The sequence below is a fragment of the Ambystoma mexicanum genome, chromosome 4q (assembly GCF_040938575.1).
Source record: "Ambystoma mexicanum isolate Mex_15411 chromosome 4q, UKY_AmexF1_1, whole genome shotgun sequence".
Lineage (NCBI taxonomy): Eukaryota > Metazoa > Chordata > Amphibia > Caudata > Ambystomatidae > Ambystoma > Ambystoma mexicanum.
This window is the reverse complement of record NC_090928.1, coordinates 1,089,600,698-1,089,623,098: the sequence shown is the minus strand read 5'-3', so window position 1 is coordinate 1,089,623,098 and position 22,401 is coordinate 1,089,600,698.

The window sequence follows — 22,401 nt, the reverse complement described above, 5'->3', positions numbered from 1 at the left end:
ATACTGAGAAAACTTCAGACCTCCGCTGGGGAATCGGGAGGTGCAAAAACCTTGATGGCCAGTACCTTCTGATTGTCTACCAATATGCCGGTGTCCTCTGGGGAATCGGGAGGTACAAAAACCTTGATGGCCAGTACCTTCTGATTGTCTACCGATATGCCGGTGTCCTGAAATGCAAAGTCAAAGAAATTGACTTTCTTTTGCAGTTAACAGCAGTTTTTCATGTAGAGTGCGGTTCTTTTGGCGCAGCCTGTGCAACTCAGCCTTAAGTCTCCATAGATGCTCTTTCTCTGTCTGAGAATATGAGTATGTCATCACTCATGTTGAGCACCCAATTTATCATGTGCTGAAACCCTTTGGCTGCTGGAGACACCCCGAAACGCAGCCCCTTGTATCTGAATAAACCTACATAAATTGAGAATGTTGTTATGGGGCATGGTTCTTTGTGGGCGGGTAGCTGATGATATCTGGAATGCAGGTATATCATTGAGAGCACTTTGGCTTCCTGGAGGTCTGCCAGAAGGTCATCAAGCATGGGAGTCAGATGCTATTTTCTTTGATTCGCTCGATGCGGTATCTGCATGTCTACTGTGATGAATCGTGGGATCATGTCACTTCTCCCCATGGGGGACCGCTTCCCTGTGAGGCTAAGGAGGTGAGGCCGCTACCTGATATTCCCCCTAAGGTTGATAAAAAGCAGGAGAACCTCACAGGGAAATACTTCCCTCAGGGGATGGTGACTCCCATTCCCTTGTGGAACTCCCTAACCCTCTTACCTTTGAGTACCCGAAATCCCTAAAATCTGTAAGAAAAGCCTCTGACTGTACCACAGTATGTTATTGTGACACTCCTCCTTTTCTTCCTATAAAACCTAATTCAGTGTTTAATGGAAATACTGTGAAGAAGAAAATTATGGGCGCTATACAAACTACTCTTTCAAGTGATATCCAAAGTACAGAGTAAAGGTGGCCCAGAGGAGACCTGAAGAGTGCATCATAGATACAGACAAGGGACTATCACATTGTGATGGGGAGGACCCAGTTACCGACCATAAAAACTAACAAAGGACTGCCCGACAGAGAACCAGGAAAACAAGAGAGAAGCCAGCATGAAGACACACCTGCCCAGAAAGTTCCAACCCGGCAACTAAGACGCCGGACCGAGAAGCAAGTCCTCGGTTGAGAGGACGTGGATGGAAGGTCAGAGGAAGCCTCAGGAGCTAGAAGGATGCTCAACCAATGCAGAAGTGATAATTGGGTTAACAGTGGCGTGACCTCAGCGAGGTGGACGGGTAGGTCCCTTAACAACGCTTATACCTGTGAACCATAGGCCCTGCAGAACCGAAGCGGGGTAGAGAGAAGTGAGGAAAGAGTGGCAATGAGCGACGAAGGCAGAAGAGTGGCCCCAACATTCAAGGAAGAACCAGCGACATGGTCACTGCAAGCAAGAGGTAACGGTAACCACAGTAAACCAGGTAGGGACTTGGGGGAGAATACCAAAAGCATCAGAAGGGATCTCCCTTGTCTCAGTAATTGTTGGAAAACTGATCAAAATATCAGGAGTGATCTCCCTCATCTCAGTTATTGTAGTAAAGCTGATCATCGGGAGAGATCTCCCTCCTCTCAATAATTCTTGCAAAGCTGATTAAAGCATAAGGAGTGATATCCCTCATCTCAGTAATGGTAAAGCTGATCAAAGCACTGGGAGTGATCTATCTCATCTCAGTAATCGTTGTAAAACCGAACAAATCATCACGAGTAATTTTCCTCATCTTTGAAATAACACTAAATATAACGAAGACATCAGGAGTGATCTCACTTGTCTCACAATTGTGGTAAAACCAATCAAAGTGAGGAAAGCTTTGGGTGGGGTACCCTTATCTCAGTAGTGGTTATAAGAGTAACCACAATGAACTAGAACTTGGGAATGGTTCTGCCCCTCCTAGTACTTATTATAAGTAGAAGCAAAGTGGAACAAGCTATAATTGTTGTAAGAACTATCAAAGCCGCAAGGAGTGATCTACCTCATCTCAGTGATGGCAAAGATAACCAAAGACTTGGGAGTAATCTCCCTCACCACAATATTCATTACAACTGTAAGCAAAGTAAATTCATCCATGGGAACAATTCCACACTGTAGAATTTCTTACAAAACTAATCCAAACGTGGTTGAACAACGAAATGTAGAAGATTGGTGAGCAGGGAAGAAGGCTGGAGAGAAGTACAACGTCTAATAAAAAAACTGTTAAGAAACACTGTCATCAAAAGACAAGTGAACCAAGAGACAGGAGTCATTCTTCTGGCTTCCTAAGACAGATTTGTTGATGCAGAAACTAGGACAACGGTTGTCACATATATTGGCAAGATGCTGAAGCATTGGACCAGAAGGGGGAGTCATCCTCCTGGTATTCAACATCCTTGTGGAACATTAACTCTTAGTTAAGATTATTTAAACACAATCACTAAGATGGATACCAGTGAACTAGGAGAAGGGAGCCATTCTCCTGGTGTTCATTATGTTATTTTGGTATATAGCAGCAGTGCTAGAGTTAGGTAGTTCTGGACAGAGAACAGGACTTTCTTTTTATTTGGACAACCACTCTGACGACGAGCACCCAGTTTCACAGTTTCCCTTAGTTAGGCAGAGAGTACCCTTTAGAATAGGGAGAGTTAGGCCTTTCCTTCTTATTATTTAATAAAGAAGTGTTCATACCATGCCACCCCTTTGTCAGACTCCTCTCTCCAGCATGCCACACTACACAAATGCGGATTTCCCCTGGTTGCTTCGGCTTTGTGGCAATGACAATGGAAGAGGTTCAGGGCATAGGAGTATCTCCTTGCTAATTCTTTCTCCACTTTTTTCTGTGAGATGTGATGCGTCTGTGGCACTGAGCAACGAGCTAGATGGGGAGCTCATGGTGGGGTCATTAGATAGGTGCACTTCCTACCCTTGTAAGGATCCCACACTCTTGACTCAGCTTGCAGGTGTTGAATGTCAGTTTCATATATGTTGTACATAAAGTGCACTAAATCCAAATATTCTGCTGTGCTTTAGCTTAGGAGTGTTGAAAGTTGCCCCCACAGTGACATAGCATGTGATGCACGACCATGTCCCACATTTGTGTGGAAGGGTTGTTCCAGTGGTAGAGGATGATTACTACCATAAATAAAGATGCGTCTTTTGGGCATCACCAGTTTCTGTGTCGGCTTCAGTTTATGAAACTCTTCTGCAGGCATCATATTGACAGAGACAGTTGTGTAGATTAGTACAGGCACAGTTGCGGATAAGTTTGTGACCACGTAGCGTAGCTGTCGTCTTTTCCCACCTGTTCCACACAAGATCGCTGAGACTATAAACACATCCTCTGCATCAAAAGTGTCTGCCATGATTCCTTGTGGATCCAAGCGCTCTTGAGATACAACCTCTACCCTGGTAAGGTGCTCTCATGGCAGCACAGGCATTATTTGAAATGGTTGTGGAGCCATACCATGCTTGATAAGTGATTTAGCTTCCCACATCTTCCACCTGGGTGACCTATTGCTGGGTATCCCTGGTTGTGTGGCAGAGATACTCTGCATTGTTCCCAGTTTTTTAAAAAAAAACTTTCCTGACATTGGTGATTTCTCAGTCTTCCCCTGAGACTGGGACCTTTTGGGTTGCTTGCCTTCGTGGCATCCACCATATATCCCTTACGTTTGTTAAATCCTAGACCGTGTCCAGATACAGGATTCTCAGGGGAGGCAGTCCGGGTTCTTTAAGTATTTGTTTCCTCAGCTGCGTGGAGCAGCATGTCTGGATTACTTGCCCTCTAATCTTGCCTTCTTCATCTCTGAATGTGCATTTTGAATCGAGATGCCTCGCACGTGTGTAGAAAGCATCTGCCGACTCTGCTGGGCTTTGTTGTGCATGTCAAAGTTAAAATGCTTCTCTACATTTACCGTAGATATGAAATCATTTATCCCAGCTGCTCCTGTACTCGAATACGACCCATCCCCTTGAGGAGGTGTCTTAAACAGTCTGTGGACCTCACTGCCTGCACAGAAGAGCAACATTGATTTCTTTGTGGCATCATCACTACCCCTGGTGGCAAAGATCGTGTGCAGTCTCTCGCACCTCAGAGCCCATTGTGGGCCCAATGTCGCTGGAGATCCTGTGACATCGAATGCAGGTAACGGGTTGCTTTTGGGTTGTGACCGCAGAACCGCGTCCGCCCTATTGGTCCCTTCCCTAGGCTGGAGTACCATGCGACCATAGAGAGGAGGATGATGAAACTGTGTCATCCTCATCGTCCCTGTACACCTCCTCCCTCCTATCTTGGAACATCCTGCTCACTGGCACCCCCCTCCATGTCACAAGAGCACCCTGAGGGGTCACAGCCTCTGACACAGGGCGGTTGGAGCTCCCCAGGATCACCCCCCCCCCCTCAGTCGGATTTAAAGAAACACCTACTCCCTTGGTGAATGAGATCTATCATGTGGCACCCTCGCACACCACTCAGCAACTTAACTTCTTACTTGGGAAGACTGGATTAGATTTCTAGACCTCCAATTGAGTAATACATCCTGGGCAGTTCCATGCTCGTTTGACTCTTTCGTACCACACCTGATGACACATGAAGCTCTTCCGCTTGCACCCGTGTTGTGTGCGGGTCTAGTGTTTTGTTGACGTGAGCGCTCAAATAATAAAAGGGGTTTAATAAAAGGGGCTCTGCTGGCGCTGCAAGGGCAGAGTGTAATATCTCGGTAGCAGCATACACACACTCACCCAGACCCCAGGTCCAGCCAACTGCGCAAACGCAGGACACCACACCATGACTGAGGACACCAGTCCCCACCACCTGCACCAATGTAGAACGCCACAACAATTAATGACCCCAGATCTACACACTGCAGTGCTCATCTCACGCACCATATGCACACCTCCAAACACACGATAGGCGGGCATACATGCAAAACATTGCATAAATGTGGCATAATGTGCAAAACATCATTTCAGCAGTTAGTAAGAGATAACTGTAAGTGCAGCAATTCACTACATCAAAATACTTTAAGCACAGGATAAACAAATGCTGTTCTTAATGAAGCATCTCAACCCGTAAGTACCCCCACCCACAAGTCCATCCAAACCCAGTACAGGGAACCCGAGCTGCAAGAAAATATACTTAAACATCTGACAGTTTTCCATTGGTACACATATTAAGATCAGACCATCAACCCCTGGTCCGTGCGGGAGAGTACCCCCATCCACGAGTCCAGAGTCCCACAAGTTCACCAACACCTGCAAGAAAGAGGTTACACAAAACACAATGCAATTTCAGGCACAATAATGCACCCATACACAACAAAATCTCACTCGCCCAGCCATTGCAATTAAATACAAAATCACGTAACAACGCACATCCAGACACTCATACACAACATACAGCGCGCGCATCACTCTCACTCACATGGGCCCATGCAACTCTCACACACTGCAGCTAAACACAACGGTAATACAAATTTGTGTTACGCTCACCTGGACCCCACAGGGGTGTTGATCGGACCCGGACAGCTGCGGTCTCCGTCAACGTGATGCGTAGTGCAGAGATGACTTTCTGGACTGGCCCGCCTAGTCTTGTCTGTTGGACCCAAAGAAGTATTTTCCTGCAAGTGGAGACAGGGATTAGCCACCTGTGGGTTTTAGTGATGGCTTCCCAACTGTTCTCGCTCTCCCCCACTAATCACCTCCGATATCCTCTTAGTAACCTCACCTTATGTTTGTAAAAGATGAGCTCTCCATCCTGCGTGTCTTGCAGGGGCGCGTAGATACCAGTTACTTCACTGGTTTGAAGGCGCTGGGAGAGTTCCGGTAAGCATTGACTCTGAAGTCCCAGGCGGGATTGGTAAGTATCAAGTTCAAAGAGTTCAATGTGCCTGATGTTCACTCTTGTCCCCTTCCTTCCTTAAGTTGCAACTGAATTCGTGAGAAGAAGTTCTTGTAGCTGCTGCTGGCGTTCAGGTAAGAGTCTGTGTTACCCAACGCTGTCCGGTAACTATTGCATGCGTTAACGTGTTGTTTTTCTCCCTCTTTACAGATGCGGCATATGAAGATATGGAGAATAATACCACCGGTGGTAAATCAGGTAAGTCTATGGTGGTAAGAGGTATTTGTTGATTCCCTTGGCTCACCTTGTTATTCTTGTGCCCCTAGGTGCCGGAGTACGGCGAAGAAATGATGGAGACAGTGCCAGATCGAAAGATGCTGTGAGAACTGGTGAGTATGGCGCCGTGCTGGAGCTGGCGAAGCGACGCGTGCAGGACTGATGTACTTTCAGGTCGGGACAGAAATGGATCCGGAATCAGGTGAGGAATTTGAAATAAGTTTGTTTTCTAACATTGTCCTTTTCTTCCTCTTTATTCTAGGAGCTCTGGATTCAAGGCGGGCGTGGCAGAAGACTGGATGCTGGCTGCAGGCACGCGGGCGTGGCAAAAAACTGGATGCTGGCTGCAGGCACTGTGAGAGTCACGCTGCTGGATGCAGAATAACACGAAGCATGTGTTGCTGTTTGGGCGTGGTTTAAATAGCCTCCAAAGTAGTCCCAGGAAAGAAGTTCCCCAGGACCACACCCGAGTAAAAAATAGTCCCTCACGTTGGCTTGGATTTATTTGCAGCATGGTCTGCATGAGGTAAGTAATGTCTATGAGCCTGGCGCCTGTGGCGCCAGGACTGATTTTTATTATGAGCCTGGTGTCTACTGCGCCAGGACTGAACCCAGACAGCCCCTAGCTGGGGCTGCTGGGGTTTTTGTAAATGTCTGGATGCCTGCTCCCGGGGCTGATGGGCTTGATCTGGATGCCCGGGGGTAGGCATCATGACAGCCGCACTATTGGAATAAATTCTCCATAAACTGGAACGTCCTCTTGCTCGCATGTAGTTGCGGTGACTCAGGAACCAAATCCTCCAAGACGCAAACAGCAGAACATTTTCGAACGTACAATGCAGGCGAATCCACCATTTCGTCTGGAAACACAAAAACACTGTCAGATAATCTGCCTTCACCGCGCGCCCCATCTGGCAGTATCAAACACATCGCAGATTGATCCCGATCCTTGGCGATACAAACGCAGTCCTTGAAATCATTACTATTGTTACCACAACAAGAAAGTCCTCTTCCGGCAACAGAAGAGAAAACGGAAACTGCTGTCCCTTGTCGGGTACACGCAGCGTGTTTTGAACGTTCCATGCGTCGCAGAAGGCCGCTCTGGAACTCCTCTCGATGGCCATGCGACGTCATTATTCTGCCTTTGGAAGCACAGAGGCAACCTCGCCGCAACATCTCCCACCTAGGACACTCCTCGCAGGGCACAGCATCCAATCCATACCCGACGCGCACGCACATGCGTGCCTCTGTTGCTATCAATTCCCAGGCAACGGGCCACCCACGGCTCCAGAGACGCTCCGCCACGATGGGCCCCGAAGTCAGCAACGGAAACAGAAAAACATCGCCAGCACCTCCCAGTTTGTTGGCGCCCGTCCTCTCTCCTCTCATCTCCAAACACATGCAATGTGTTCCTCTCCTCTTTACGCGCTCCACTGCCAAACAGGTAGGAAACCAAGGTGCGCTCCGAACATAGGCACAACGCCGTTCCTCGGCACTTCACCTGAGGTGGAGACAACTGTCCAGGGCACAACCTACCAACGGCTGGCCATTCAAAGCCCCCTACTGCTGGTGCAATTAACATAATGCCCTTCCAGCACCGCACACCAAACTGTGTGCCGATCAAAATACCGTCCACAGCACCACCCGGTAACTGGGACAGGCGGCCCTCCACTAGAGCAGCTGTGCCTACCAGCACTGCACACCGACCTGTGTGCCGACTAGGTCCTCAAATCAGCACCGCCCGGCCTGCTGAAAAAACAACTCTGGGCCCCTAAACCTGTTGAACTTCTTCATGGACATGGATTCAATGGAGGGCAATGTTTCCTGATTCTGGACTTCCCCCTCCACGACAAGATCCCATCCTCGTCGCCAGTGTAATATCTTGGTAGCAGAAGAACACCCGGACCAGCAGGTAAGATATTAAGTAGGTTTATTGTAGTTCAATCGCCAGGAACAACATTGGTATGTCCTTTCCAAGCCAGCATACCTCTAACTGCCAAGTATAGAATCCAGCTTCAGATAACAACACACCAATACTCCACTCACACTGACCTCACCACATTCCATGTACAGTGATGTCATCACCTCATCCAAGATACATTACAACACAGAGCAGCAGAGCCCCAGGAAGTGGCAACTCGTGTCTGTGTGTGTGTGCTTGGGTACGGGTTGTGGGCCTGCCATGTCGTCGTGGACTTGTGTACGGCGCGGCCCGAGTGCCCTCGGAGCCGCGACCGCTGGAGTCTGGGGGTGGCACCCCCCCGCGCTGTGTAGCTTGCACCCGGTGACACCGGGCCCGTAGGGTGCTTCCCTACAAGAGAGCCTGCACTATCGGGTGAACCCGATTGCATCTATGGGCTGTCCCGGAGACTGGAGGCAGCCCCCAACAACCCGTACCTTTTTTTTCCCCCACAGATGAGTGCTGCCTCAACCATCATTGGCGTGATGACGTTGGTGCCACCTGCTTCTCTGGCGAGTTGTTGGGGAGGGGTGCACGCCAGGAGACAGCATGCAAGTAACACTCGCACCTAGGGTAGGTATTACACAGTAGCCCGCCTTGCAGAGTCGATGGCCTTTTATTATCTGATTAATGTCACGTCTGGCACACATGCAAAAACGTGATGGCGGTACGTCACAACACATATATTCATTAACACAACTATAAAGTTCTTGATATTGTTGGTGAAATGGCTACATTTCTACTAAACCCCATGCAGAGCTTTGTTTTCCAACATTTCAAATGGGAAAAAAACTACAAGTTCCAGAATCCAAGGGGGAAAAAGCAGGACTGGATGGCCTTTTCATGCTTGGCTCCAAGAAAATTGAGAGTTCTGCAGATGCTCAACAGGTTTTGACTAGGATCTTTCACAGTTTGAAATCCTGAATGACAATGGCCCAAAATACATTTGGTACCCAACTGCAGTCCACCTGTAGACCATAGTATTAACTGTCAGGTGTGCTGCTGCTGCTGCACCCTGCCAAATTAGGAATACCTATGCCAGGGGCGTGCGTTATACCCCTCCTAAACAGGCAACCAGGGTACCCCTCACTCACAAAACCAAGGGGCATATATTACATTTGAAAGATCAGGTGCCTCTATAGTCCATTATTCTCCAGTTCACAATGTACACGTATGTGCAAACAGAAATCTCATATTGGGAAGAAAACTATGTAAAACAGAAACATGGCTCAAGAGAAAACAAGAAGCAATCCAGAAAAAACGTAGATTTACTTCCAGGGAAGAGACACTTGAAATCGATGCCACTCCCGTGTTCACAGAGAGCTTAGAGGCCACTGAAAAGATCCTTGTCCCAAGAATATGTTGCAACCCTGTAAACTGGTGTAGCAATTGATCAGGGGGATCCAAGTCTGTTTCTCGAGAGACAAATCTGCTCCATGTTGTCAGGATGTCAGGATAGCCACACGACATATATTGAATCCAATGGGTCGGATTCTCAAATATCATGTAACTAAGTACATTTCAGAGGATTCTCTGCTTTTAGATGGCAATCTTTGGGTAAGGCTCTGGTCACCTTTCACTGAGGTGATCTGGGTATTTCCGGGGGCTGTGCATCAGTGCAATAAGGGGCCCTCGCCTTTGAATACATTAGAGTTGAGAGGTATTGTCCCGATACTAATATCTGCTTGGCTCACAGAAGCCATCTTGGTGCTGGGAGCACATTTTACATTGACTTGCTCTTAACAGGTCTCTCATAGTGAAATATTATCTCACCATGATTTGCAAATGGAAATCACAAAACCTGCCCACTAGCTCTTTTTTTGCCAAGAGTTGACTTAGGCTTTTCACATGGAAATTAGGATATGCTTCAAAGAGAGTTGAACTGAGCACTTTAAGAAGGTTGGGTAGAGGATCGAGACATTTTTAGATTGTAGCAATCACGCCCCAGCAAAGGCCAGTAACAGCGTGCCAGCCCCAGCCCGGGATAGAAATGTTTTTTCTTCCATCAGGAAATTTACTGTGCTTATTGTGCAACGCCAACCTGCCGAGAAAACAGAGTCTCTTTTCCGTTTCTATGGCGGCAGCAGCGAGCGGGAGGAGCAATGGGGCTGTAGTACAAAGCACCAGTTCAGCAGGTATGTGGGGAGAGGGGAAGAGGCTGTGGACATAGTTTGTTTTGTTTTGGCAGGGTGGGTGAGGTGGGGATGCAACCGGGAGAGGCTCCCTGTTTTCTCCCCACATTAAGAAAACAAAGATGTCACCAACTGGGGCAGGGCCTCCTGTGACTGAAACAGCGGGCAGAGAATGTGTAATCTCGCCCGCTGTTCCAGCCACTTGATTGGCTCAGAATCCTTCCCTGGGTGCAAATAAGATTACGTCTTTAAAAATATGAATCATTTGGGAATTAAAACAAATAGGTTTTTTGAAGATCTAATTATACATAACGTGCACGTCTATTTTGCATTTCTGGTAATTAAAACAATCAATTAAAAAAGCAAGAAAGGATCACTAGATAAATTGCAAAATGTGTTAATTATCTGGAGCACTGCTCCACGCGCAAGCTTGAAGGATGCCCCCACTAAACAGAAGAGAAGGTTCCAGAATTCAGACTCCATTTCCTTAACCTACATGGTGCCTGCTCATGCCTGGCTATGGTGAGCCTCCAAGAATGATACTGAAGCACAGCCTCTGCTTATGTAGAGAATAATGAGGGAACAGAGCATAATGTAGCTCTTGTCATAATTCACACATTGTAAGCGATATTCAATCAACACTACAGCTAAGTCAATGCCTAGTCTGGGATGCTGAGGAAAACCCTTATTGATGTATTTTTATATCCAGTTCAGTACTCTGGATGACAACCCTTGTATAACACCCCCCTCTTAGAATCCCCCTGACCCCACTGAGCCAAGAAGTAGGTTTGTTTTGCAAATTAAAAGGTTTATTGAAAATTTAAACAATATATATATATATATATATATATATATATATATCACACTTCTATAAATAAATTGATAATGGATATTACACTTGTGAATATGAGCAGTAATCAGCAAAAGGTAACTATGAATAGGAACAGAAGAACAAGGTGGGAAAGAATGCTTTATATGGTTCAAGGAAACGCAATGATGAATGAAATGCAGTACAGAAAATAACTTGATATGGCTTCAACAAAAGGCAATGTAATCACTTTTCCTTGACAATTCACTCCCCCCTATGCAATACAAGAAATGGAAGGAGAGCACACAGTCTTCAAGAATCCCAACAAATCACACTTTATAAAGCAATACACAGTTCCAGTTCCCCCAGCAAGCTTAGAGAAAACAGGGATGAGTTTTAAACACAGGCGAATTACTTTAATGTGGTTTGCAAGGAAGTGAAAAGGTGCTAAAATTGCTTTTAATTCCCTCTAGAGGTTCAGGATAGGTGATGGCTACTTTATATTAGTTCAGGCTCACTTTAACAATGCTCTATGAGTTATTACCAAGTTGCAAACGGATTTTAACAAAAGAAAGAATGGAGCTGCTATTTTGACAAGTGGAGAAATTGAGCCAAAATCGCAAATCGCGGTAAATTTTGCGAGTGCGTGAATCGTGACTGCGGGAAAGTATAAGTCGGTTCTAGGCTTGTTGGAAAGCTTAGATTCTAAGCTTTCAGAAGAAAGTTAGATCTCGTTCCTAGCCCAAACGGTTCCAGAGATATGGACGATTAAATAAAGGTAGTTTTGCGGATTTAAAGTAAACTCAAAATGACAGGTGACAGCTTGCAGCTGCAGAATTGACAGGTGACAGTTGTGCAGCTTTAAAAATGACAGATGACACGATTTCTAGGAGGCAGTTCTACTTAGGTTAAAATAGTTTGGATTAGATTATTTTAACTAAGAGATTGGTTCTGCACAGTTCTGCTAGGTACTCACAATATAAATTTGAACTAGGCCTCGTCATGGATCTGGTCAACACGTCCGGCTGCGGTTCTGTCTGCTCGGCGGGTCAATCAGGCACTGGTTCTGCTCACAGCGATCTGGGTCAGCTCTGCTCTGCTGGTCTAGCCTCTCTGGATTCTGGATGTAACACTGCTTTCTGGATACTGCTACAGGTTGTTGCAAAAATTCTCGGCAAAACTTCAAACAGCTTGCCCGGCTGTTGAATAGTTTGGTTAGTTTTGAGGCTTGCTGAAGAGGATTCAGCTGGTGGATTCAGGCCTCTCTGCTACAAATTCTGGAGTTAATTTCTGCTACAGGTTCTGGAGATTGATGGATTTGAAGTCTGGATCTCTGGATGTGAAGTCGTCGGTCAGCATGCTCCGCAGCAAATGGAATTGAATCTCTCCCAGCAGTCTCTTTTTATGTTTTGGAAAGTGGGTGTGTGCGTTGGTCATAACTAAACCTGCCCCTCTCACTTATCATTGGCCAATTCCTCCTCTCTCCCTTGATTGGGGGAAGGAAATGTGAGTCAGAGTGATGCTGTAGGTTTTATGGTCAGAGGAACCTCCCCTTGTCAGATTGCACACAAATCTATTTCTGACCCAAATACATATTTATCTATGTACCATTTTTCTAATATTATAGGTCGAGTTAACATATTTTCTGTAGCACCAAACCATCCGATCTCTGTCTTTGTACGATGTCGTGTCCACTGATGACAGAATTCTCCCCTTTTCATCCAGATAACGACCTCTAAACCTTTCCAGATTTTACACAAATGTGCACCAGGGATATGGGTTACAGATGATAAAGTGTCAGATTTTTAACATGCATACATTTGGAGTGAGACCCTATTTTCCGCTAGCAACCCCCCAGAATACACCACAGGGTCCTAACACCTCTTAAAATGTTCACAGAAAAATCACAAAAATAATGATATTACTTATATAATTCTGACAAGTCCGCACTATGAGTTATCTATCTTTTTAAAATTATGCTCTGGTCAAAAAGGGGTGTGGCTTCCCACATCACAGGGTGGAATAACTGGTTTATCTACTTCCCCCAAGCCAGCTTGTTCACAGAGGCACAGCTGCCCCCCAGTTTCTCCCAGGAGGAAGCTATTTTACGATGCCCCCAATATAACATTTGCCTGAGACAAGGGAGTTGCATTGTTCTGTCCCTTCCAGTTCCCGGGTGCTCCACCCCTAATCTAATCAGAGAGGTGTCAACTCCTTTTGGCAAGGGGAAGAGTGGCTGAGCAGGTTTCAACTCCTGTCGGGGGTAGTTGTCAGGCAGAATCCAGTTTACTTAAGCCAGGTTTCAGCTAAATGTCACTTTTTGTTCCCAGTTTTCTACATTCAAATCAAACTGACAATTTTTACCTATACATTAAATAATTACTTGCAGCTTTCCTTAAATTCTCCACATACTCATGAGTTGTGGAGGCATTTATCAACTTTTGCTCTTGGGTTCTGTAGAGCAAATGCTGGGGAAGCACCATCTTGCGCCCAGTCATCAACTCAAATGGTGACATTTTAGTTGCAGATGAAGGGGTAGATCTGATGGCCATTAGGACCATAGGTAATCGGATATCCCAACTTGGACCAGAATCTGCCACAAACTTTTTTAATATGCTCACAATGGTTCGGTTATATCTCTCCACTGCTCCAGAAGAAGCTGGCCTGTAAGCAATGTGTAGCTTCCTTTTAACCCCCAGTATCTCCCACATCTTTGTCATTACTTCACTGGTGAAGTGGCTACCTCTGTCTGACTCAATCCTTTGAGGTAGACCAAAACGGGAAAAGATGTGGTTAATCATCAGGGCAGCTGCTGTTTCTGCCTTGCAGTTTGGTGCCGGGAGACATTCCACCCACTTGGTAAACAAGTATCTAACGGTCAACATGTACTTGTTTCCTCTAGACGAGCGGATTACAGGGCCTACAAAGTTGATTTGCAAATCTGACCATGGCAGTGTCATCCCCCTCTTTTGGAGAGGCGCACGGTGTGTGAGGGATGATGGCTGAAATTGTGCACACACAAGACACCCCTTCAAGTATTGGTCGAGGTCCTGCCCCATGTGTGGCCAGTATGTAACCTCTCTTAAGATTTCCAGTGTTGTGTGAAACCCCCTATGACCGGCGGTGGCCGCGTCATGGCCGTGACTTAACATCAGGCTTCGGAATGAGGTAGGAACCACCCACTGATCGTGGCCAGCTTTGGATTTCCTTACCAGCAAACCGTCTTGGATCCGGAACATTTTTTGGACATTTCATCAACACTCTTAGGACCTCTTTCCCAATTTAATCGGTATCAGTCAGGGGAAAGTTCTCAGGGTCCTCAAGGTGTTGGTAAAACTTACCAATAATTGGATCCCCTTTCTGAGCTGTAATTAAATCAGCATCAGGGGTCTCCTTACTCCATTGGGTAGTTGAAAGATCATTGTGAGCATTTGTCTGGGACCTAGTGATAGCAGTGACCTGGATTTCCCCCAACAGAGACTCTATTTCGATTAGATCCCCCTGGATGGCCACGGTTTTGGCCAGCTGATCAGCTAAGTCATTTCCAGTTTTGTCTGGTCCCTCTACTTTGGAATGACCCTTGATCTTCTTCCAGTAGATGGTCATCCCCTTCGAGGTGACCAGATCATCAATGTTTTGGATTAACTTCCCATGTTTCAGGGGTTTGTTATTAGCACATAACATGCCTCTGGTTTTCCAATTAACCAGGTGCTCCACGAACCCGTTCCGTACATAATCTGAATCGGTGATTATGACCAGTTCGTGGAGTTGATGTTGGACAGCAGTGAGGATGGCCTGATGCACAGCCATCAACTCTGCCACCTGACTACTTCGGGGACCAATTTTGTATCCAGCGGAGGGTTCTGGAAACTCCTTCACCCAGGCATTCCCTACGCCTGCCACCAGTTCTTTCTCCCCGTTGTTGTCAACATGGTACGAGCATCCATCCACATAGACAGTGGGCATTCCCTCACACTTGTCTTCTTCAAAGACTTTGTGTGGGGAATTAAGGTATTCCTTCATGTTGTCCTTGATTTTTAGACTTTCGTCCTCGAGACAGTTTTCTCTGGCACAATCATGCAAGTCAGCCAGACCTTGTGCGAGGGGACTCTTCTTGTTTTGGCCATATCTGACCTCCACAGGAAAGCCTTGCATTGACAGAATCCAGGAAGTAATTCGGGAATTACTCACATTTCCGGCCCGGATTCTGTCACTTTGGAGATATTGCAGAGGCTGGTGTGGAGTCTCCACTATGATGTGTTCCCCCTGGATAAACGGGCGGTAATTCTTCAATGCCCACACCGTTGCCAGGAGTGCCTTCTCACAATCGTTGATTTTTTCCTCCACAGAGGATAAAGTTTTGCTCGCATAGGAGATTACTTTATTGACCTTGTCATGCTTTTGGTATAATACTGCCGTCAAGCACGTATTAGAGAACCCTGTCTCCAGGAAGAACTCCTTGTTTCTGACAGGGTAAGCTAGGCAAGGCGCTTGTGAGAGGCTTCTTTTGAGTTGTCTTACTGCCTCGGATTGTTCTGGACCCCATTCCCACTTGACCCCCCCCTTCAAGAGATGAATCAGGGGTCTAGTGATCTCTGCGTAGCCTTCAATGAACTTTCTGCTGTAATTAGTCAGTCCAAGGAGGCTCCTTAGTTCCCGCAGAGTTGTGGGGTCTTTCAGTTTCTGAAGTGCTTCCACTTTCTTTTCCTGGGGACAGAGACCCTGAGGAGTAATCTCATGCCCCAAGAAATTAACACGGGTTCTACACCACTGTGCTTTCTGGAAGGAAAGTTTTGCTCCGGCGGCCCTCAACTGCGTCAGAACATAACGGATCTCCGCTATGTGTTCCTCCACAGATGAACTTTTGATGAGGACATCATCTACATAAGCCAGGTTACCCCTCGCACCCAGGTCGGGCATGCCCTTATGTAAGAAATTGTTGAATTCATTGCCGGAGTTGAGGTATCCGAAGGGAGTACGGGTCCAGGTGTATTGCTGGCCCCCAAAGGTAAAAGCCAGTTTGTATTGGTCCTCCCTACTGACAGGCACGGTCCAGTATCATTGGTCAGGTCTATTGCAGTGAATACTTGTGACCCTTGAATCTGGGCCAGCCCTTGGTCAATGTAGGGCAGAGGCCATCGGGAAGTATGGACCCGTTTGTTGAGCTCCCTAAGGTCGGCACAGAGTCTCCACTGGCCGTTTGGCTTCAATATTCCCAACACCGGATTATTGAAAGTGCTGTGGACTGGACGGATTATTCCCCGGGACTCAAGGTTCTTGATTATTTCAGTAAGGGACTCCATGGATGCGAGAGGCAAACGATATTGCTTCACAAACACTGGAGTCATTCCAGGGTCCGTAGGAATTGTTGTGGTGTTGATGTCAGTGCGACCGCAGTCATATGAGTCTACCGCAAAGAGATCTTGAAAATCCAAGAAAACTTGTCTCAACTTTTGCTTCTGTTCCAGAGTCACACAGGCATCAGCTAGGTTGACTCTCTGTTCCACCATATGCCTGAAGCCTGGAAAGACTTCTGGTTTTGCTATCTCAGCGGCCTCCTCCAGCTGTGGGGAGAAGTCCCTGGTCAGAGTGCTGATTTGGACGAGAGGCTTCAGGTGGGCAAGGCAGCCCTCATGGACCTGGAAAATCACCTCATCCCCTCTGAAGTCACAAGTCACATCTTCCTTACCATAAGGGCAAGAAGTGTACACCATGAACTTCCCCCCATGCCGGGTGAAAATCCTGTCTGGTGTTGTATTGTCCTCACTGTCACTGTCAAAACAGTCCTTGGGGATCGGTCCTAACAGTTAATTTCCTAGATCAATGGAAAAATGTCGGTCATCAACCGCCATTCCAATGATGGTGCCTGCGGCTAGAGTAATACTCTGTAAGTCGCTGTTATCCACCTCTATTGGAATGGTGTCATGTTCTATGTTGACTAATGGTGTTGGGTTTACCCCTAACCCTTGTTGTTGGAGAGAAGCATTTAGATGGATATAAGCATCAGGGTTTTTCAATTTTTGTCCTCTTTTAACTTTCACTCCCAGGGAGAATTGTCGGGTCCTTTCTGGGATGGTGACTTCGTCTTTGATCTGAATTTCAACTGCATAAGGTAGCAATTGAGCTGGCCTAAATGCTTTTTCTGGATCATCAAAGCCCATGGGATTATCCGCTAATCGGGACCAAGCTTTGAAGTTTATTAGGTCCAAACTAATGGCAAAGCGTTTGAGAATGTCACTGCCTAAGTAAAAGGTGGCAGTGACGTCTCGCACGACCCAACAATTATGGACTATGCTCTTGTTGCCAATGGAGATTTTGAGCATACACCTGCTTGGCAGGAGATGTTTGGAATTAGGTGCTTCCAGGTCCATTTCCCATTTGTCTATCAGTTTGAATGTGGGAATGGCTGGATCTTTTGGGAGTTGGTGGAACATGTCTTCGCTGATGAAGCTCTTACCGTTGTTCACACACACTCGAGCGAGAACAGAGTCCTTACCATCATTTAACTGAATAGGGATGAACAACTGCTCTCCAATTTGCTGAATATCAGCCAGGCTCTGAGCTGATTTCACATCTTTCTGGACTATAGGAGTGGGAGTTTCTGATTGTGGATTAGTAAAGAATTGCAGGGTGTTTCCTTCCAGTGTGGAATACCACCTTAAACTGGAAGGAAGGTTTATTTTCAGAAATAGAGAGGACCCCCCATCACCAGTCTGTTGTCCTACTGCTATTACTGTCACGTCTGGAGTTTGGTTGTTCTGGAAGTGAAATTCTACTTGGTCAGATTTTTGTTCAACCATGTGGCAGGTGCCGTTTAAACTAACATGGTTGACACTCTGTTTTAATTTTATTGGTTGGCTAGTCTGGGTCCAGAGGACCTTGTTTACACAATCTATTAGGGGTGACAACCTTCTCAGGAGGTCATTCCCTAGTAAACAAACGGTGCCCTCTGGAGTCACTACTATGACCGGGTGTTTCACCTTGTGTCGCCCAATTTTAATGTCCAAGTCTGCAGTCCCCTCAACGGGAATTTCCTTCCCGTCAAAGTTCTGCAGTTGTCCAGGAAGAGAGGTTAGAGGAATTCGGTAATTCTCCCCCCTTCCTGCATTTAGTTCCTCAATGCCCCTTTTGGACAGAAGGGTAGCTTGGGATCCAGTGTCCACCAGTGCCAAAATTGTACTCTGCCCCTGTACTTGTACCGGGGCATAGTATCTTCCCTCCTTCTCCTCAAGGGGGCACAGATAATGCACATTTTTGGACAACATGGTGGGCTAACGTTCTGGTTTTGGGCATTGCTAGCGAAGAGATTTGGGCAGAATTCTGTGGAGAGCCTTGGGAATCTGAAAGAAAAAGTTGGCAACTGGAGATCAGAGCCATTGTGGGTTCCCCTGGTTCCGGTTCTGGGCCGCCCCACCCTTTTTGGAGGCAGTCATCAGGATGGGTTTGACCCTTGGGATTTTGGTATTGTTGGTTCTGGGATGAGATGATGGGCGGCGGTAGCTCAGTCTCCACATCTCCCCAGTCTGGATTGGAATCCCTTGGGACCCATTTTTCCTTGGGAGGAGTTCCCCCATCTCTGAAGGAGAAGATCCTTTTCCCAGGATCTTCTGAGGATCCCTCTCCCTCAAATTGGAAGACCTGTACCTCCTCCACAGAGTGGGTCTGTTTGGGTCCTTTGTTTCTCCTATCCCCCCTCTGCTCCTTGGGAGGCAGGCTTTCAGGGGCAGGAGATTTTGTTTCCGGTTCTTGGCTTTCCAGGGGCTGTTTACAAGTTGGGAAGGAAGCTTCCCCCAAGGCTTTACACCCCCCTTCTCCTTGTGCCTCCTCCCTGGGAACCGGTGGGTTATCGGGGTGCTGCCCCGTCATTGTTCAGGAGCACCAGATCCAGATTTTCCGGCATTCTGCGGTGGCATGCTCATCTGAGGGTTCTGTTGAGCCCTCAGTATGTGACCCAGATCTCGTGCCATATTTTGGACCTGGCGCTCAAGTTGTGAAACCCGCTCAGGCTGATACAGGGCTCTATTTTCTCCCCTGGGCTGATCCCGGGAAGGGTAGCTATCCCTTCTCTGGTAGAACCCCTGGTTGGGAAGATTTTGGTACCCCTCCACCCTTGGCCTCCCCTCTCCTGGATTAGGTTGTCTGGGCTCAGGGAATTGGGGAAAGAAGGATGGATGATTTTGGGGCTGGAAATTGGGTGGATACCTGGGGAAAAGTTCTGCCCAGGATTTGGTGAATTTCTGCTCTCCTGGGGGAAGTTAGGAGGGAAGTTACCTGGGTCAGGTGCTTGGCTGGATCCCCCCCTTAGGCTGGAGGAGTCTACACATAACCCAGGATTGGTGGGTTTCCATTGTAGCAGGGACTTACATAGTCAGTGGGGCGGGGGACCCCATTTGTGGGACTACCTCCTCGACTCCCTGTCTGTGACTGGCCCGAGGGCCTTCTGGGCTGTGAATTATTTGGTGCAGGCAGGTTTTTAGGCCCCCCATCTCCAAATCTAAAACGGGGGCAACCTTTACCTCTGCCACCTTGGCAGCAGCAGGGGTGCTATTGGTTGTGGCGTTTTTTAGCGCATTATTTTAAATTTCGATGGGCTTCTGCACCTCATAGATCCGGGTAGCCTGTTCAATGACCCAGTCTAAAGATCTTTTCTCATGAAAATCTCTCACAAGCTGGGTCATTATGTATTTGGGTAAGGCATGGAAAAACGTATTGATAAATTCTCTGCTATCCGTGCGCACCCTTCTGGTGGTCTGTGCAAAAGCACGCTTTAATTCTTGCACAAACTCTTGTGGGGCCTGATCCTCCCCACATTGCAAATTGTAGGCTGCCTTGCGAGCCTCTTGAGGATTTCTGTGCACAGAAAAATGTTTCAAGATGGGCGCCCTGTATGTGGACCACCTTGAATGGTTTTGATCCTCCAGCCCGCAAAGAAACTGGAGTATTCTGGTGAGAAGGTCCACTTTACATACTGAATACAGCTTTGGCTGTCCTTCAAATGGAAAGTCTCCATCATTTGCTCATAGAGCTCCAAGTGTTCCCAAACAGAATACTTGGCGTTCTTATGATAAGGCGTGATGACACTCCTTATTGCCTTTATTTGTTTCAATGGGTCCTTAAGCAAGGCCCTTTTTGCCTTATTGGCCTTTTTGGTTTGGGTAACCCTGGTCCATTCATCCTCCGACTCAGAAGCGCTGCTCCCAGAGGTGCCCGTCTGATCTTCCAGGTTTTCCCGGATTCTGCGAGCCTGGGAATGGCTGGCAGAATGTGGGGACCTGGTCTCCTGTGTCCTGTAATGCTCAGAGGAGTGTCCAGACCCCTCCTTGCTGCCAGGATTTGATGGGTACCCCCCCACTGACCTAACTGGGCAGAGGTTTTCAGGATGCCCTTAATGGGCCTACTCTCCTGGGGTTCCCCACTAAATTCCACTGTGCTTGGGTACCCATACCCGGATGCCCGCCCATCCATTCCTGGGAGGTACTGGCCTATGAGCCCCATACTTCTAGCTGGATAGTAATCTGCCATCTCCGTGGCCCTGGGCTCATGTGCGCGAGGGGACATGGGGGTGGCAGAATCCAGGGACTGGGAGAGATGAAGGACTCTGGTACCAGGGCTCCTGAGGTTATGCTCAGGCGTTTCCCTTTCCCAGCGCACCTCGTCTCTATCAGCCCCTGCTCCCTGTTGCAATACAAGAGCCTGCACTTTCAGTTCATCAGTTAAGGCCTTACTAGACTCTATCAGTCGCTCCTGCATCGCTACCTGTTGCTGGAGCCTATCATTGTGCTGACAGAGAGCCTCATTTTCTCTCTGTGCCTCCTGATTGGTCCTGGAGTACTGGGCCAGTCTCTGCTGCAGGAGGGTTACCTCCTGAGCTGTGTCCCTATTGGCCTGCTCCTTTCTTGCCAGAGCATCCTCCACCCTCCTGGTGTGCTCTAACAGGTTCTGGTGTTATTTTTGGAGGTCACCCAGTCCCTGGAGGGCCAGGTGATTCTCTTCCATTTTCCTTTTTAAGTGGCAGACTTCCTGGCCTAAGGTATCCCTTTCCTGACTAAGAGCCTGCATCTGTGCCGCCAGGTCGTCCCTTTGCCTTTGGAAGGCACCAGCTTTCTGGCGCTCCTGGTCAAACTCTGCCTGGGTATCCAGGTCTTTCAAAATCAGTTTATTGCTCTCTGCCTTCTCCCTATCTAGGTGGCTTTGCAGGGTGACTACCTGCTCGGCACATGCCCTATTGAAATCTAATTGTTGCTCCAGCTTTTTCTGGCTCTGCAATAGGGAGTCCAAACCTGCTTGGTACTCCTTCTGAAAGGCCAGAAATCTGGTATCCTTGTCTGCCTTTTCCTGTTGCAGCACATCCATATCCTCCTTTATTTTAGTGATGTACTGTCTGCTGTCCTCTTCTGACTCCTGGCTCCTGAGCAGCCTCTGCTCAGAAGAGTCCAGATCAGATTGAGCCTTCTCTGACGCCATCTGTTGCCTATTTGCCAGATCTTGGCCTTCAGCACATTTGTCCTGCATGGCTCCCATATATAGATACAAATATGCCGCTGTCCTGGCAATCTTATTATGTTCATCTTTGGCTTTAGGGGCCATATATAGTTCACTCAGGGCCACATGTAGGGGACCCTGATCTCCCCATATATCTGACCCTGTTTCAGTGACCTGTTGCGCGATTGCCTGCAACCAGACCGTTTGGTCCTGATGAGTCCACTCACCTCTCACAAATAGCTTATGTAAGAAGTGCTCTCTGGCTATTTTCATATCTACCAAGGTCATTATTCTGGAATTTGAGTTCCTTCCTGACTTACAGAAGTTTGTATTTTATTTTGCAAAACAGACCGTTTCCTTAGAGCGTTCCTTTGAGGGATGCTTTCACAGTGTAAAACAGCGTGGTGATCTAACCGGATATGTGTATCTGGTCAGTTCGCACCCTGTATTAATCTGCACAAGTGGTAAATCTAACCCAGAATATCCCGGCTCCGAGCCCCCACTTTTGTAAGCGATATTCAATCAACACTACAGCTAAGTCAATGCCTAGTCTGGGATGCTGAGGAAAACCCTTATTGATGTATTTTTATATCCAGTTCAGTACTCTGGATGACAACCCTTGTATAACACCCCCCTCTTAGAATCCCCCTAACCCCACTGAGCCAAGAAGTAGGTTTGTTTTGCAAATTAAAAGGTTTATTTGAAAATGTAAACAATATATATATCACACTTCTATAAATAAATTGATAATGGATATTACACTGGTGAATATGAGCAGTAATCAGCAAGAGGTAACTATGAATAGAAACAGAAGAACAAGGTGGGAAAGAATGCTTTATATGGTTCAAGGAAACGCAATGATGAATGAAATGCAGTACAG